The sequence below is a fragment of the Sceloporus undulatus genome, chromosome 4, assembly GCF_019175285.1.
Source record: "Sceloporus undulatus isolate JIND9_A2432 ecotype Alabama chromosome 4, SceUnd_v1.1, whole genome shotgun sequence".
Classification (NCBI taxonomy): Eukaryota; Metazoa; Chordata; class Lepidosauria; order Squamata; family Phrynosomatidae; genus Sceloporus; species Sceloporus undulatus.
Genome location: NC_056525.1, coordinates 181,121,340 through 181,137,269, shown reverse-complemented (window position 1 = coordinate 181,137,269; position 15,930 = coordinate 181,121,340). Strand labels below are relative to the sequence as shown.

The window sequence follows — 15,930 nt, the reverse complement described above, 5'->3', positions numbered from 1 at the left end:
AGCAACTTGAAAACTAATGAAAGAAAGAAGTTGCAGCATGAACTTAATCTACTTCTTCATCACCTGCCCTCTCCCAGGACACACAGGGACCAGCAGAGAGACTCTGGAGGACAGGAGCCAGCTGTTCCCCCCCCCCGAGGTCCTAGATGTGTTTTAAGATTGTGTATCATGTATATTGTTTTTAGGATTGGGATGGGGGATTGAGATGTGGATTATTTCTATTTTTATGTTTTGTTCGTTTATTGCATTTAATTTGCTTTGTTAATTGTTTGGTATGTGAATTGCTTTGTTATTTTATTGTTATTGGCTATTGCGCTTGTACTTTCTTTATTGTTGTAACCCACCCTGATTCCTTGTGATTGGGCGGGCTTAAATAAACTATTTTATATTATTATTCAGATGCATTTTGAGGAAGAGTAAACTTAAGTCACAAAAGCCATGCTGCCAACTTCTGCCTTTCGCGTCAGTCTCAGAGGTGCTGCAGATCTCTCTACATACTGATTCTACAGACTACATGATATATCTTTGAATTCTTTTGGACATGTTCCGTTTGCCAATATCCTTTTTAAACTACGGTGGCCAGAACTGGATAACAGAGGAATACTGCATAAAATTTCTATAAGCCAAACTCACCAATAAAGTATTCCAATGTTGAAGAGTGAAATCCTATAAATGTCCCCACATTTGTTAGCACATGCCATCTTGACTGGCTGAAAGACACACAGCCTCAGATGATTGCCTTTGTTTCCAATCACTTGTAATGAGAAATTATCTTGGACAGCCCACAGGACACTTAAAACATAAAATAAATAGACAACAATGTATCATCCAAAGCAATGTTAGACAGCCTGAGGTCCAAAAGCAGTCCATGAAAAACTGAAAGCACAAATAAAATAAAAAAGTTATGAAGATTTAAAAGACCATAGAAAATTGAAAGTATTTGCCTAATGCCAAAAGGAAGGTATTATGAGGAAAGGATTCCCAAAATACCAAAAAGACCCTTATACCCCCACCATACCTCACTTCTCATAGGAACTGGGGAAAGACCTCAGGTGAAGATTTTATACCTAACATTGGTATATTAGAGAGATAATCCTTCAACACTACTGGTGAAAGGCTCCTGCCATTTTTCATCTCCTGAATGCAGCAAAGGAATTGTGACCATTGTTAGTCTAGAAACTTCCTTAGGTACAGAAATCTCAGTGACTTTTCTCCTGTTTTGCTTATCTTCTTCAGCCTTAGCATAAAGGGGACTATACAAGCATTCCACTAAACCAGAATGAGCACAGTGGCTTGGGTCATGTGTGCTCTTTCGTTCTGTTCCCAAATTCTATGTATGGCATTAACATTTCCAATTATTTCACAGAATTCTTGTGAAACATGAGCCTCCAGGGATATAGGGGAGTGGCTGCAAAGTTTATTGACATTTAAAGTGCTAATATATAATATGTCATTATGGGCCATTCATGCAAAAGGTGAAAACAAACCCAGGTCTGCTAATTATACCGTAGAGATTAATCCAAATATAAGTTTTCATTGTCTAATTAAGAAATAAGGGTTTGCCATGGTTCATTCACAACAGATATCTTGTTGACCTCTGTATAATGCATAGACTCTTTGCTAGGATTGTTTTATGTGAAAAGAAATGATACTGATAATTTTTTGTTTTTCTTAAAACCCACAATATGCAAATGCCACACCTCTGTCTATTGCAATATCTCTTCCTCTGGGGCATGTGTTTGCTGCAGAAGAAAGCTGCTGTGGTTAAAGTAGGAAAAACCACTGAGTGTGAGGAAAAAAAAGAGAGAGGAGAGAGAGAGAGAACTCTTCTCTCTCAAAAAAATGCTGTCTTCCACCCTTTCCAGAAATACAGAAGGAGGTGACTTGCTGGTGCTCTGCCAATTCATTGTTTGTGGAGGATGGCTTTTTGGTGACATGAGCTTGTAACTGTGTTCATGACAACAAATAAGATGTACACTTGGAACCTCACAGTGACAAACGAAGTCTAACCAGGGCTTAAAGAAAAATGTTCATGTTACATTTAACCGAACATCAGAGGAAGGATGACGGAGAAAATGTGGGCAAGTATGTCTGTGTGCCCTTTGAAGTGTCTGTGCCAGATTAGCTGGAAACCCAAAGGACGCTTCTCCATAGGGTTATACCATGACCACTTGCTTCAGGGTTTAAGATCATTGGACTCATTGGGGCGGGGTGGGCGGGGGAGGGAATGATGGAGGACAAAAGGCCCATTCTCTGTTTGTACAGCTGAGAGGAAAGTACATCCTGTATTGCAGTCCTGTATTCTCTTTCGGCAACGCAAAAGTTTTGATCTACATGTTGCTTGAATCTATGTCCTCAGATTCCTTGAATTTATATTCAGCCCTCTCTGGATTCTGAAAACAGGAGTCTAATTAATGTTCTATGACTACAAATACAATGTTAAAATGTCTTTGGTAATGTCATATATTTTGCCAGAACAAAAACATATTCGTCAGAGTGGTGCACTACAAGCGGGTGCCTCTCTACTTAAAAATAATAATACCCAATACAGTTTGAGTATCTCTTATCTGGAATTCTGAAATCCAAAGTTTTTGACTACAACACACAAGTAGTGTGTACATATTGCAATGTCTTTGCAACGGATGGCAAGACGCAGCTGGAGAGACAATGAGGTTTGTGAAATGATGGAGTCTGTGTCCCCCGCCATTTCACCGATCCCCAGTCTCTCTCCAGATCATTATGAATATGTCATACAGGTATTCCAAACCTCCCCCCCCCCAAAAAAAAAAAAATCAATCAAATACCGACACTTCTTCTCCCAAGCATTTTGGATAGGATACTCAACCAGTATTTTTTATATTGCTTGCATGCATTCTTGCCAATGAGTGTGAATGAGAGCAGCGCCATAATGGCAGAATATATAGTTATAGCATTTATGAATGACAAGTTGGAAGAAAAAATGTTAGGTAGGGAAGTGACAGAGGGGAGAACACAGCACACCAAAAAGGAATGTTACACACAAACACATACCCATCAGTAATGTCTGGCCCCCACCTTTCCTTGTACCATTATTGCATCATTTCATAAACAGCTTAAAATTAAAACCACAAAAATGCAATTGTCAATAGTGTTGTATAAGGCCTGTTACAGACTGCCAAATAAAGTGCTCTGTCTCTTTGGAGGTATGCTATTTAAATGATGCATGGGTCCTAAGAGTCCGGAGGGTCGCGCAAAGCCACACTCCATTCCTAAGACTGGAGTGCACTTGGTGCAGCTTCCGGATTCTTAGGTGCATGCATCATTTAAACGCATACCTTCAAAGAGACCGAGCGCTTTATTTTGGGTCTGTAACAGGCCTAAGACAGTTTTCAGCAGAGCAAATAGGCAACCTAGGAATCTGTGGCGGGGTACAGACCGCCGCTTTGGCGCCGCCGCCGCCGCCATTTGCTCCGCGCGGGACCGCGCAGAGCCAAACCGCGCGACTCCCGCACGGAGCAAAAAGAAGCTCCATTCGGGCTTCTTTTGCGGCGCTCAATGATGTCGCGAGGCGCTGCGCGGAACTCGTGACGTCATAGCGCCGCGACACGTCTGGACGCTGTGCGTCCAGTACGTAAAGATGGCGGCGCCCCGTAGAAGGCGCCGCCATCTGTACGTTACAATACGTACTAGGGTTAGGGGGGTGCGGAGCACCGCCCCTTCCAACCCTAGTACGTATTGATCGTACTAAATGGGGTTGTATCCCGCCTGTGTACTTGCCTTAATTCCTAATACTTGAGAAGCATCTTATTTCATGCTGAAGAAGCCAAGTGTGACAACTACGCAGCACAAAAAAATCCAGGTGACACAATTGTGAAGGTCCCTCCCTGCCTAATGTTATATGTGAGAACCGATCTCTGCTAGAAGCTCTGAAGGGCGGTTCATTAGGGAAGGCGTTCCTTTACTTTAATCAATCTCAGGACTACCAAAGGCAGTCTGTGGGACTCCATTTTTAAAGGAGAGGTGATCTTGCTAAACTTCCAGGACTTGATGTGTTCTACTGGTTTGTGCACATGTGTGTGTACAAACTGGAAGGAAATCTCCCGTTGCCCACTCAGTCTATACCAATATTTGGTACTCCTGGAAACTTCTCAGGCCCTTTATGCTGAACAGTTATAGAACTATGATTCCACTTTGGCTGATTTATGGATTCTGGGGTTTGCTGTCAGTTGACTCAAGAGCTCTTGGCTAATTAGTAAGTACCCTTCTCTAGACTGCAATTCCAGGATTTATAGGACATTGCCATGGCAATTAATTGTATCATAGCACTCGAGAACCACCAGCGCAGAACGTTTGGCAGGACATAATTGCCACATCGAGCCATTCAATAACCTGGGTGCTACATTTTGAAGCTGGTGTTTCAAATCCTGATCAAAGGCAATCCTATGTAAAAATATAACAGGTAGAAGTGCAGGAGAAAAGAATCAAACCATGCTTCTTCAGAAACCAACACTGCTTGGGGTGGGAAATCTGCACTTGAAATGAGTGTATTAGGGTAGTGACTTGAGCCCCAGAGGTTATGGCTACAAAATCATCCGACCAAGCCAACATAGCAATGGTGAGAGATTACGAAGGGAGGTAAGGCCAAACCTGATTACCATTCGTCGCATGTTGATTAGTGTTAGTTGACTCTCTGTAAAAGAAGACTATAATGAATTCATATAGTTGAAAATATTTCAATACAGAATCACCAAAATGCACTAAACAACAGTCGTAGAACCCCTTCACAATCACAGAGGCCCACAAGACACTTCTGAAGCATACTGTCCTTGAGGTAAAAGGAAATAACAACCGAAATTAAGCCTTGTTGACAAGGAAGAAGCCAAGATAGTGCTGTTCAGATCGTTGGCTGGTAAAATATAAACTCGAAGATTTGGATGCAAAGTAGCTTGCACTGTCTTGAAGGAAGAGGCACATGACTGATGTTTTCAGAATAAAGAGAACCTTCTGTGTTACACCAGCCCTGAGGCACTTCAGGTTCCTTTCTCTGACTGGCTTGAAAAGGTTATGCAGGTCATTTTCTTCCAGAAGGTGCTGTTAATAAGAAACTTCCTTCCCTAAGACAGTAGAAATAAAGCATCATGCAAGCATACATACATAATAAACGCATACACATGTATAGGATGCAATTAACAAAATTAAATTGCTCTTCCCCATTGGTTATCAATAGTTGAACGTAAATGAGGTAAAGTTTGTAGTGTCAAATTCTTAACTGCTGGGTGTCTCTTATGTTGCAATGTTAAAATGAAATAACTCAAAGATCTGAACAAGATTTGTGCCTCGAAACATAACATTCACCCATACCAATTACTCAGAATAGAATGTCTGTCTCAGTTATCTGACTCATTCAAATGAAAGGATGAAAGGTTGTCTATACACTCATTCTTGTTAAACAAAACACAAAAACTCAGAAGCTCGAGTCGAATTAGCAGAACTTTAAACCCTTTAAGATAAAAGGTCACTAGTGTTTAAATTCTATGTTGCTTTCCAGGCAGCTTCAGATTGCTTAGGGGAAGCACTTCAGTTATATTTCTCCATCATGTTTAAGCCCATAACTAATATCCCGCCCACCTCATGTTGCAAGACTGGAATTAAATGAAAAAACAAAATCTTTTTAGGGTTATTATACAAAGCGATTGATACACAAAGTATTTACTAGAAAATTTCTTTTTTTTTTACATAACTCGAAGTTTTGTTTCCTGTTTTGTTATAACATTTGGCCCTAAAGATATCATCATCCAATCCCTGACGTGATATAGTTCCATCTCTACCCTCAGCCTTTAGGGTGAGCCACAAACCAATTATACCGTCAGATTTTGTAAGTTCTTGGCATCACCTTCTTTGATACTCACCCATAGGTTTACCCTCAAACTTATCCATTGTGTCACATGAACATCCAATTTTTGGGTCCACCACCTAGTCCTCAATATAATACAAGCAAAATCCGTATAACAACCACTTATATTTTGTATCAGTGCTGAAAAAATTCTGGTCTGAGTTAATAAAATATGTGGAGCTTATGCTTGGTTATAAATTTGGCTCTACCTCTCCCTGGTTTATTTCATTCGGGCTGCTCCTGATCTTATCAGGTTTTTGCCACCAAATTTGCTCCCGAATACATCCCTGGATCCCAGTTCCAGAGTCGCCCTGCCACAGTTCTTTTCCTATCCACGAGTCACTGAATGACCGCTTGGAGCACTTATGGAATTGGGTGAAGCACTAGGGCTATATTCACGTGGAAAAATTCAGTGGCAAAACACCTTCTGATTAAGATCCAGGATGAGCCGATGAACATTTAAACGGGGAGAGGTAAGTTGCATTAATAAGCCAATTCGATAAGCTCTGTGTTGAATGCTCAGATAAACATATCGTTAACAGTCTACCTCCCATTTATCGAACGGAAAAGGCCACTGGTCCTGGTCCCGAAAGAAGGTGTTATGTGGATGAGCTCTTCAAAAGCAGATGTCGGAGCAAACTACTCAGTTAAGATCAAAGAATCTGTGCTTTATATTCCAACAAGGTGATTTTTCTACACAGGTATGTGGCTTGATGTATAATTAATGGTATCCATCAAATTTATACCGCTGCACCTAGAATCATAGAATCACTACAATGTTTCAGAAATGGTGTGTTTTCTCAACATTATTCTAATGAATACTTGCCCAAGAAGCAAGACGCCAGATCATTTGTGAGAAATATTTGTGATCATAACCCGGCCCCCAAATAGCATACAAGCACTTCACAACTTACAATAACATGTATTTTAATTTCCTACTGGATCCCAATTATTACATAAAAATAATGGACCAAAATAAAAATCTTGTTGCAGCCATCTATCCTTCCCTCCTAGTCATACATGCACTACTGAAAAACAGTCTCTCAGAGGTGCTTCTCGTGAAATCTCCTTTCAAAAATATGTAATGGATAGTGGACGCTGGCTTACATGCATTAATTGTCAGCACTCATAGCACAGAGACTGAAGACACTGACAGCTCACTTTTACATTCTAATGACATCTGCATTGAACGAACAGCAATAAAGCCTTAAGTGAAAAACACCTGATGTTGATCGCATAGCTTTACTTCAAATGTAATATTTAAAAAGAACACCTCTTGTCTTCTGTCTTCTAAGTAAGAACCAATTGTCAATACCTCAGCGGGACATTACCGCCGTAAGAACGAAGGAACTACCCCCACTGGTTTTCATGTTCTTTGCTCTTTCTTTCTTCTTTCTTTATTTCTTTATGCTGGTCCCATTAACCCACCATATCATTAGCCACCATCGCGTACTACAAGAAAATTTAGCAACTGGATGAGCCATGCTTGAGTTGGAGTACAAACCTGCTCTGTGAAAGAGAGAAATTGCATACAGTTTCTCACAAGCAAATTACAGCATGCCTTTCTAATCTGTGGCTAACGTGTTTATTAGTGGCAAAATCTGTCCAAATTAACTATAATTAATAACAAATTTTATTATCTACCGGCTATCCCCTTTTTTTTTTTTTTCTTTTTTTCTTCCCTTCCCCTTCATCGATAAGCGGTGTCCAACACTATTAAAACAATGTTAACACGTTTAAAACCATCGAGACTCCAACCCATCCTATTACAATAAAACTCCATAAAACACTTCAAAAAACAGATATCAACCCAAGGCTGTGCAAATGGAATTCTTACACAACTTGATATGTGAACTTTTTGGACTGACTGCAAGATACACCCACATGTTACACAGTACCACAGGGATTTACTGAGATGTCCGGGAAAGAGGTATTTGAGCCTAGCTTCCTTCTATGTTGGTTTTTTTACTGTAAACCATTCTTTCCCTGGGGGAAGCTTTTAACACTTTATCCTCTGAAAGTGTTCTGAAGTTGTTACATTCCCAGCCGTATCCCTCTGTTGCTGTTTGTGTGCAGGGTGTTGCTGGGTTTTCTCCCTCACCCTAAACACTGAATCCGCCCTCTGGGCATTCTACAGGCCATTTTCAGCCCCCTATTTCAACCGTGTTCACTGTCATCGCAGAAAATCGAAACAGAATATGTCTGCAACACACGAAGCATAAGGTTTTACATAAGGAACATTTTTTCTCTCGAAGAACGCGGAGCAGCCATGCCGGGGGGGGTGCGTTGGGGGTTGACAGGCAATGGTACAAACCGGGGCCTTCACCCTATACAATTATAGCATATGATTCTGCTTTAATTACAGGGACCAATGGCATTCATAAATTCTTGTGAGCCAGTGCATAGTTGTTTGCGCATTGTACTGTAGATTTGGAGGACAGTTTGAATCCCACTCAGCCCAGGAAAACCCATTGGGTGCCATGGACAAGTCACACTCTCTCAGCTTTCAGAGGAAGGTAAGGCCAAAAACCCCCCTCGAACCAATCATGTCCCAAGAAACACCCCCTTATAGTTGTTGTTTAGGATTGGATAAGTCAGAACGCAACGGCTTGCAGGCATAAACACAAACAAATTCAGAATTCTTCGCCAGAGAACCTTAAAGCCTTACTCAAACTGCACAACTTTGGGATCCCTACAGGATGCAGCCAGGGCAGTCAAGGTGGAACTAATTGTGCTATACAGTGTCATATGACCGGGGTCCTGCTTAGTATTTTGGCACATGAGGGAATTAAACCCTCAACATATGGTGCCCTCTCCCACGCAATTTGGCATTCGAGGCCTTGCCCTGATTCCCTAACGCTTTTCAAGTGACCGGCGTGACAGGGGCCAGGCGTGCGAAGTGGTGGACCGTTGGCCCACTGATAAGGGAACGGCTAGGACCCCTGTGTTGGTTTTACATTCTGGCTGGGATACCTGACGCTGCTTTTTTCTCACCCAATACGCAAGGGCACCGCACCTCCGTCATCAGTTTGACTCCACGATATAAGATATAAGTTCTCGACCCCCTTTCCATCACACAACCGCCGCCTGTATGTTTTCTAAGAGCTTCATCTCTGCCTTTCCCCGGCTCGCGCTAGTCTCATCTGCATCGTCTTGGTGTCCCTCCACTTGTGCCTCTCCTAGCTAATCTTTTGGGTCCCCGGGCCCTCCCTCAGCCCCTCCCCCCCTCAGCCCCTATCCCTGCTGCCCCAACCCCACCCGCCCTCTTTTCGTGTGTGTCTGTTTACCGCGGCGACGTTCATCTCTCCTGCCTTTGCATGCGACTCTTCCCGACCTCTCCAATCATGCTACTGTAATCTCTTACTTCTTCGTTCCTGTCTGTATTGCCCGCATATCCAGCCCGCCCCCTCCTGGGCCGCTATCCTGGGACTGCCTTTTTCCCCCTTAACCCCCCCCTACTTCCTTCCCTCTTGTGCTGTTGCACTACGAACCCCTCGGATTTCAGCAGCCGCATCCCTTGCTGGGGCACGGCGTCCTAACCTCTTCCTGTATTGACTCCCCCCTCCGCATTTCCCTTTCGGCCTGCTTACCCACTGCCTTTTCCCCATGTCTGTCTCAACCCGCCCTGACGGGGCCCCATCACTGGGCCTTTGCCCCGTCCCAACACGCGGGCCGCAGCCTCTCCCGGCTCTCTTTCTTCCTCTAACCCCTGCTTTTCTTACCTGCCCCGGGCTCCCCTCTCGTCCTACTGTTTCCATCCCCCTGCTTCCTCCGGGAAACCGCCCGTTTGCGACACCTTTCTGTTCAAGTTTCTGCCAATTTCCCCTTCTCGCATTCTCTTGTCTCGCTTGCTGGGGTGGTGTGTGTGTTTCCTCATCGAACGCCGCCTATGGTTGTGACCGGAGTCCTTGCATATAGGCCTGTGCCCTACGCTTACCTTAACCGGGGCACCTCGCTGCCCCGCAGTCCCCTCTGCGGTATGGCCAGGGGGCTTCGTGGCTCCGTCCCTTGCTGCTACCATGAAGACTACTTTCCTCGCCCGAAGATCCTATCCCGTCGCCCTTTCCGCCCGGGTGAGCCCTTGTCCGCCCTGTTGGCTGACATCTTTCTTTCTTTTCCTATGTGCAATGCGTTCGGGGGCGCTAGGAGCCTTCGCCTCTCGACTCGCGTGTGCTGGGGGACACAGCCGTCTTTCAACACTGGCACCCCGCCCGCCACTAGACTGTGGGTACTTTCTCCTGGTTTCACCATTGATGCGGAGCACAAAGTCCGCGGCTCCATCAACTTTCAGAGTAAACGTTACCTATCCGAGATTGTTCATTCTAACTGTTAAGTCTCCTTAATTGTGTGTCTAGGGTCATCTTAAGCATGCAATAACAATTGAGGTTATCACTAATACATAAACAACAGAATACAGCCTATAGAATACACCACTGACACACAAACGCATATTCCAAGCTAAAACTTCACTTCTATAATGAAGACCTCAGGGCAAAGTAATGACGAAGCACAATATACATAAATCACAACTCATGGGGTTTCTTTACACTTGAGAAGAAAAACAGTGATTCCATGTTGGAACAAAAATTTAGTACAATATTAATGATAAAAACACAGAATGTTATAATTCATAGGCATTGCTTGCTTATTTTTATTTATTTATTTTGTCAGCTAGTTCCTTTGCAGTACTGCATGGGAAGATGCAGGTTGCCAGGACCAATTTCTCTATTCAACTCCCGCTGCAGGAACTTAATTTATTCAAAAACCCGTGTGGTTTTACATTATAACCGTACACAGAAATTGAATATAAAATGGACAATTATAAAAAGTTAACAAGCGAAAGCATACCGCAGAATGTCGAAATCGAAAGGCAGTGAACAGTTACAATGGTTCCGATATGTAACATGTAATCTTTTTTTTTTCTATTGCTTGATGCTGCAATTTACAAAGGAACTGAATCCAACACTTGCCTCATTTTTTGTTGTTTGTTTGTTTTCATGTACCCGTGACAGCACACTCTAGACAGCTTCCGCTTTGCCCCAAAGCTTACATTTTTACATAACTATAAATGCCTATTTTACAGGAAACAGAAATAGCATTTTCATTTTTTTAAAATAATTGCATACTTTTTCGCCAACCCACATGGCAATTTCAGCATCGGAGAATTTGGGCCATCGTGGACATGTTATTCTTTCTGTTGTCTTAAACCTGTTTGTGGTTTTCTAAACCCCTTGAGCACTTGCTCAGATTTTCATCTTAGATAAAGAGATGCACACATTCTTCATCAGCCGCATTTTCTAAATTAGATGCATCTTAAAGGTCTTTTGACATTTAAAAAATTATTACAGGTCAGTTTGTTTTTCACCCAGCTTCTATTAGTATTAAAATGCCTTTAAAAACTTTCATTTCGGGAACGGGCCACAGGAAATGCTATTATGTTCTCAGCTGGTTAAAACTGACCACTACGGGGGTTATGTGACCTTTATTGTCTGGCCACTGTAATTTTAGGATGGTCTTTTTGTTATTTTTCTTGTGCCTTTCTTTACGGCTAAATTAAACATCCTCACTAGTGTCTCCCATATAATTTACAAATAGATCGCTTACCTCAGACAGATGTTGAAAATTACAGGTCGACTTGACTCACAGAAAAGGAAAGGAAAGAAAAGAAAAGAGGTTTAAAAAAAATGCCCCGCTAGACAAAGAGATATTTAACTATAACTCCAAAAATGTAGTAAGAAAAACCAAGGTCCAGATAGCCTGTTTCAGCAACAAAAGTCAGACTGATTTTAGAGGCTCAGGTCAGGCCTAGTGCAGTATATGAAGAAGTTTAGTGGCACATGTTCCTGTGGTCGCTTTGCATACCTGGCTGCTTACCTGGACGCTAATGTTTTTCTAACTCAGTTACATAGATTCAGATGTTCCTCAGAGACTTGCATGGTTTTACTAAGGGCCAGTTTTACTCTTGCTTGCTTGCAAAAGTTCGGTTGCACAGCTTACACTGGAATCTGTAGAGGGCCTGGTCCCTCCTCAGCAATTCAATTGTGCCTAAAGTCTTACTTGAGAGGATTTGAAAACAATTTCTGCTTTCTTGAATCTGATTAGTGGCAATTTGACCGGTCTTCAAGCTGAACCCTAAATGTGTCTCCAAAGTGACTTATGTATGTAGAAGCAGTCCTGAATTGAGAGGCACCATCATGCAAAGGAAAACAGGATGCCTGTATCCAATTCTTTTAAAAAACTTAGTTCCACCTGTCCTTCTTAATGATATTCCCTTGGCCAGCCAGTGGCTAATGTGGTCATGGAACGACCAGTAACCCTAGAGATATGTACGTCTGAGGGCCAGGTTTCCGAATAATGTATTTTGCCCTTCAGAGTTCCCTCAAGCTAGAAGCCAAACTGGGCTGAAGGATCAGAAGATGCTGAGGATTCCAGTTAGATTGCCTACCCTTCTCTTATGTATGGCAGAAGTTCGTCCAGAGCTCCTTAAACTACTTCCATCTGCATCAGATTTTTCTGAAACAGACAGATGGAGTTGAAGATGGGGTTCAAACGCTCTGTGATGTTCTTCACCATGTCAGAAAAGAAATATTCCATTGCGGCACTTCCTTAGAGGGATGAAACAGATCCAGTCACACTGGAAACCCGAGGCGTTTTTTTCTTGGACTTCTTTAAATCAATAGTGTACTGTTCTCATACTTAGTACATGTCAATAGCATCAAGCTTTGCTTTCTTGAGTTTTGGGTACATGGGTTGTCTCGCATACTGTTGCTAATTTTATACCACAGGGCCAGCGGGTCCAAGCGGACTTGCAGGATTGAAACTTTGCCTAAATGGGATTTCATGATGACTGATTAAGACTCCCGGGGGGTTAATGAAAAGGATGGTTCAGGCTTCCGAATGGTCTGTGATGATACTCAAGTTTACAACCATTGGCGAACTTTTGCTTTAGGGGCTCATTGCCATTAAGTGCATGCGAATCTGCGGAGCCACCTTTTTGGACCTTCTTGAACTCATTTCAGGACTCTTTTTCTGTGGGCTGTGGTGCTGATGCTGCTGATGTTGCTTCGGTTCCCTGATTTAGGGAATGGAGGGAAGCTCTTTGTTTCCTTAGCAGCAGGTGACAAGTCTGACTGGAGAACATTTTCTCTTTCTCTGTGTTTTTTTCTTTTTTTACTATTGATTTTGCCTGTTGACTTCTCCACCAAGTCCTCCATTGCAGGACATTGCTTTGTTAGTTGGAGGTGTCAGGTGCCGGTGAATGGCTCAGTGCACTGGTTCTGAAAGACCGCGTATTTTACACTGCTAGCATTAAGAGGCTGCTTCGAACACACTCTGGCACCGATGGCTACCGGGTTTCATGTCCCTGGACGCTGCTAAGCTGCATGTCTACTAGGCTACCCCTCCCCAGGCGGGGCCCCATCTGCGGCCTTGCTAATCGCTGTTGTCACTGTATTTTCCAGGGAATTTCACGAATCTATCCCACTTAGGACTTCTCCTCCAGATCTTTCTCTCTCTGAGGGTTAATGATACACAGTTGTTGGTTTCAACTTTTTCTGAGAGTCCTCATTCTCTTCTTTAATTTTCTTCTTGTTTCCAGCGACAACTATCTTTTCCTTTCTGGATCTTTCTTTCTTCAGTGTTGTAGATCCAGCAGGAGAAATCAGGCTGCCTTTTTAACATTTGCAAGTGGTAATCTGTGTGGGGGGGGTTGGCTACTGGTTATATGGACTGTCTCTATTTCTTCTACCACAGGCTCCAGTACAAAGCTTTTTTCCTTTTTTGGAGCCGAATTGTTCCATTCAAAAATGTCTGTGGACCATCATGGTGAGCCAGGAGTCAGCGAGCAAAGGTCATGTGATGTGGGAAGCCACATTCCAGCATTTTAGATTTGGGCTTTGCGTGCCTCAACCTGCCAAGTGTAGCTAGCACCCATTTGCCTAGCCCTAACGGTGTTTGGCGTTACGTAGGGATTGGCCGTTTTCTGATCTTTGCTTGCTCATTAAGCGTGGTCTCTGAAGCAACTGCCGTGTTGGCCAGGCTGAGGGCAAGGTGAAGGCTAGTCCTGACGTGCTCGTTTTTTTTTTTTTGGTAGAAGGCACCAGTTTGGTGATGGTGGTACTGGTTCTTCAGAGGACACTTTTCTGGTAACTGCTTGTTTTATCCTATGGACCTCCGGTCTGCAAGGATCAAAGAAAAGAAGTCCACAGTACATGCATAAGCACTTCTGGGCATTCTCTTGCCTTCCATTTCCATAAGTGATCGTTTTTATGGGTTTTGACAGCGTTTGGTCCTTTTAAGCCATCATTATCTCGGTTGTCTCCCGGTCCTGTCCAGTTTCATTATGTGCCACTGTTAGCTCCACCAGTTTCGTGTCATACGCTGCACTGCAGTCTTTGCACCGAAACTTACTGTACCAGTACATCACAGAATCATACAGTTTATTGTTTTGCCTGTAAAGTGGCATGTGCTGAATAGGACTAGGCTTCTGGGAGAAAGTCCATAGGCTGAGGTTATGCTGCCAGCGTTTTGGCATGCGGCTTGATGCAGCATAACCTGAGCCACCACTGTTACTGTTACTAGTACTACTGATATTGTAGTGGTATGTGTTGGTACTTGTCGATGTATTTGGGTATTGTTACAGAGCTGGCTTGTTGCTGCTGCTACTAGGTGGTATTTCCTCTTGAATATTTCTCATTACTCTCGATTTCTTTAAGTCAAAGCTCAAACTGGACAGCAAGCTCTGACAGCAACTTGCATAAAACAGCTTTTATTTGTGCCAATCTGTCTGTGTCTCGGAAGCATGCGAGCCCTTTTGATCTTCCTTCTTCTTCTTTGAGGGAGGAAGTGCTTTGACAAGGGCCCCAGTTGGTCACCTGTTTCACTAATGGTGAGCCATAACTGCACTTGGTTTGTACGCTGTGCTGATTGACGGTGAGTTCTGGTTACTCTGAGCTCTTTGATCTCTGTTTCTCCTTGCACATGTACTCCGTTTCTGGACGTCCAGAGGTATTTTTCAAAGGGGGCCATCACCTTCCACACTGTTCTCTCATCTATTCTTGTGCTTTCAATTCTTCTTCGGGATCATAAGCTAAAAATTGAAGGAAAAGCGAGAAAATACACGTTATACAGACTTTTACATTTACACCCTATTTCTTTCACTTCACAGTATGTCATAATGAGGCTTACATTCAAGAGTACCAGTACCTGGTTTTTTAGCTCACTATGTATATACACATCCTGTCAATTCAAGCATGGCATTCTGGTTACCACACTAAAAAACTACCATGACCTAGAGAGGATTAATACTTTACTTATAGAATATCCATGTCTGATAAAGCTAGGGAATATAGGTTCCGCCTCTCTTTGGCAAGTGTCATTCTAACTAATTGGGTTGTTCTTGGTATAACTGATCTGAGGATTATGATTTAAATTTATTTACTTACCCCACATTTCTCAAATGATGGCGTCCCTGTATTTTATAGACTACAACACTAGGTGTAGGGTTTACTACTAATTTTCCTTTTTTTAAGCTGCAGTTTGGTTTCATGCTTCGAGTTTGCAACTCACTTTTATTATTAACTGCTTTGGAACTCTTGGGGAGGCACAAACATGATATAATTAAACAAACACAAAACAAACAAAAAAATAAAAAACTCTTCAGGCCACTCATTCAAGATGTTAGGATTGCATGCAAATCTTTGATAAAAATGTTTTTCCCTCCCCGTAGTGTTAACCTGTGTACGAAGGATTATAAAGTTCTGTTTCAATGCAATTGGGTCGAAATAAAACTAGTTTATCTGGAATCACAGTGTTATTATTATTACATACTTTTATTAATTATACTTTGTAAACTTGATATGAATATGCTTTACGTATTTTTTCTCTAACTGTTCTTATCCTGGAATCATCCTATTCTGTTTTTTAGAAATTGGTAAATGTGTCCCAGGTATATGGCCCCGCTTTACATTGGCATTTCTATACTAACGTTGGGCCACACACACTTCAGAACTAAATTAGTTGGACCAGTTTACACTACCAGGCTCAATGCTAGGCCTTCG

The 15,930-nt window shown here is 42.5% G+C and overlaps 1 pseudogene; it reads right to left on the bottom strand.

Moving 5' to 3' along the window:
* Positions 1–11,828: 11,828 nt before the first annotated feature.
* Positions 11,829–14,084, bottom strand: LOC121929106 (annotated as a pseudogene).
* Positions 14,085–15,930: the final 1,846 nt, after the last annotated feature.